The sequence below is a fragment of the Dasypus novemcinctus genome, chromosome 18, assembly GCF_030445035.2.
Source record: "Dasypus novemcinctus isolate mDasNov1 chromosome 18, mDasNov1.1.hap2, whole genome shotgun sequence".
NCBI lineage: Eukaryota > Metazoa > Chordata > Mammalia > Cingulata > Dasypodidae > Dasypus > Dasypus novemcinctus.
The window spans coordinates 77,468,202-77,471,692 of NC_080690.1; the positions used below are offsets into that span (position 1 = coordinate 77,468,202).

The 3,491-nt window shown below is 33.8% G+C and overlaps 1 non-coding gene across 1 annotated transcript; it reads right to left on the reverse strand.

The window, feature by feature from the left end:
* Positions 1-370: 370 nt before the first annotated feature.
* On the reverse strand, positions 371-477 carry LOC111761449 (U6 spliceosomal RNA). Its single transcript, XR_002794814.1, has one exon. It is a non-coding gene; the product is annotated as a U6 spliceosomal RNA (small nuclear RNA).
* Positions 478-3,491: the final 3,014 nt, after the last annotated feature.

Genomic DNA, 3,491 nt, shown 5'->3' on the forward strand with positions numbered 1-3,491 from the left:
CTTCAAGCACAGCCAAGATATTGCATCCATTTCACAGCATATAATAGAACCTATTGCTCTAAGCAATAAGTTTGTAAAACATGACCTTAATACCTCTGTCACACTGTACAAAATTAGGGCCCCACATTGCATCTGAGTGTGTAGCTATTAAGTCTTTATTCTTCTACAGCTCCTCTTAAATACCATATATTTGCTATATGTCATATCATTTCATGTCATTAAACAGTGTATGATTTTTTCTACAGTAGAGTTGCCCAGAGTCTTATTTTATTTTTTGTATTTTTTAAAAGATTGATTTATTTATTTCTCTCCCCTTTCCTCCCTTTCTGCACTCCCCCAGTTGTCTGCTCTCTGTGTCTATTCACTGTGTAAAAATATGTAACGCTTCACAAATTTGCATGTCATCCTTGCTCAGGGGCCGTGCTAATCTTCTCTGTATCGTTCCAATTTTAGTATATGTGCTACTGAAGTGAGCAGAGTTGGATTTAAATCTCTGTATTCTCATATGGAATTTCACCCCTCACATTTTCCACAAAATGGTATGTATAGGACCAAGCTTGATTTGATTGAATGTCTACTCTTCCTGAAGAAATGTCATACATGCTGTGACAGGAAAACATCAGCACTGTCAAAGTACATTAGAGTGCCCATCATATGTCTCTGTCCCAATTGTGGTTATGTGAGTTCCATCGGTGGGTTTAGGGGCTGTAGCCCGTTACATCCATTGACTTGTCTTATTGTGTGTTCAAAAACAGTGATTTCATAATTCTCTTTCACCCCCAATTTACTAGTTTCATTTGTACTATTAAAAATTATGTTTTCCCTCATCAAGTCATGTTACACTAAAACTGTCTGGAAAGAGCGGACAAATATTTGTTTCTTTCCCTTGATCTATAATTAGAAAAATGAGTTCATAACCTAATAGCCACAAAAGACATGGACAGTTTTAAAAATTAACATTGTAAATTCATGGCATTTGTAAATTACAGGTGAGAATCAGTCCACTGCAAAGAATATATTTCAGCTTAAATTGCCCCTTTGTAGGCCAGGGTAAAGTCTCCTCTGGCTTCCATTTCCATGATCCAAGAACTCATTCATTTTGAGCACTACCTCATTGCTGGAACAAACACATATTTTGTTATACACACTGCCAATAATTTTATTCACTTGGCATTTGCCTTTTTGAACTCCTTATGGTATTTTTTATCATGTATAATATTATTCCATTCTTCTACTAATATAATGTGGTGTTTTAATAGGCCATGTTTTTCTGTCCTATCTTTGAAAATGTGTGAGTGAGCTGCAGGAGCCACTCCTTAAAGATGGCGCCGAGCCTCCCAGTAAACAACTGTGAGCCACTACTAATTCTTCCCCAGTCCTAAGCAACAAGATCCCATGAGCCAACCAGCCTCGCTGACTTAGCATAACCAACTGGTGATTGCACAATGCCTAGCTTCCCCCCAGCCCCCATAAAAGTTGTTGCGCTTCCTCAATAAACTAGACCTGCGCCACCAGCCTGCGTCTCCAGAGCGGTTACTGTGTGTTGTCTTGCTCTGTTCATCCTTACCTCTTTGGGAGCGGAGCCACTGGACAACACCACAACACAAATGTTCAAGCATGTTTTCTTCTTGTGGATCTATGATTTCACATTTTTGTCATGTAGATTTCTGTTTAATTTTGCAGAATCAATGTTGCAGAATTTTTAAGAATCAAGTTACTTTTTTTTAATTGTTGCATAGGACCATTGATTGTACACTTTGGATGGATTATATGCTTTATTAATATGTATCAAAACTTGATTTGCTTTTAGAAAAATACTCTTGTCACTGTTGAGCATTATGATTTCACTTTTATGCATACCATATTGTATAAAAAATAAAATGCTTGCTCTTCCTAAAAAAATTGTTGATAGGAAATATCCAATTCCCAAACAAATATTAATCATATTATCCCCATTATCCTTTTTATTTGGCTTTTTAACATTTCTTATGCACTTTGGTTTATTTCTGAATTTTTAGCTCTTCTCGTCTATCAGTCTATTCATGAATCAACATTACCCTCATTGTGCTAATTTTTCAGAATTTTCTGAATATTCCTTTTGCTTATTTTACTTTCAGCTTTTTGCAAGAGCATTCCTAGCTCCAAAATCTAACTGATGTTATCTCTATTGGAGTCAAATTACATTTATACATAAATTTAAGGAGGATTCACCTCTTTATAATATTGAGTTTTTTCCCTCCCCAAAACATGGTTTTCCATTTAGAAAGCAGCACGTGATATTTCAAATGGACCATAATTTTCTATTTGTTCATGTCTATTTTCACATACTTTAGAAAGGCTGCATGGTTTTTCTCATACTGGCGTTGCAGATTTTGTTAGATTTATTCCTAGGTAGTTTATTTCGTGTTATTTCACTTTATCCTTTTGAAAATGCAGGTCCCCTTCTATGGTAACTGGCAAATGATTGGTTTTTATACATTTCTATATTGGCTATTGTTTTTGGATATTAATGTACTATTATATTAATTTACTGAATTATTTTAAGGTAGATTTGTTTTGTTTATGCTTTGTTGCCTGTTTTATCATTTTTTAAAGAAGTCTTAGATCACAGAAAAGTTTCACCGAAAATATAGGGAATTCCCATATACCCCATCCTTTCCCCCTTGCTTTTCCCCCTATTTATAACACCTTTAATTAGCATTGTATATTTATTACAATTGAAGAATAAATATTGAACCATTGCTACTAAACATGGACTATAGCTTATATTATAGCTTACACTTCGCATTGAACAATTTTATAGGTTTGACAAAATGTAAAAGGGCTGTATCCATCATTACAATATCAAGCAGAACAATTCCAATGTCCCCCAAATGTCCCATGTAACACCTATTCTTCCATGTCCCTCCCCTAATAATGGCTAATGACAACTGTCTTTGTATCTATGTTACAAGTTGTTCCATTACTAGAATAACAATGTATACTTTGGTCCACAGTTGCATTCTCCTTTACATTCTTTCATTCCTAAATCTATAGTATTACAGTATGATGATGCTCACACTACTTCCACTCAAGAAGGATTTAAGGTAGTTTTAAAATTTTGTAATTATACAAATGAACTTACAGAAATGACATCGTAGTGGTGAGGAAGATAAGAATTTGATTCATGTAAGTAAAGATCCAACAATTCTTTAAGTGTTTTATTTATTTATTTATTTATTTATTTATTTGCCACAAATGCATTTATTTACTAATGAGAGCAAAGATCCTAATTAAACCAAAACTGTGAAATAGTTGGATGTAAAGTGTTTGTGAAAAGTAATGGAACATAATGATTAAGACAAAAAGCAATATGTTGAACCCCTCTGTCATCCAAAATTTCTTACAAAATGAAGCCTAATATATTGCCAAATTTGGACAGTAGAAAAATGAAATAGCAATGATAGTTTGAAGATTAGAAATAGAATACATATTAATTTAGAAAAAATAAA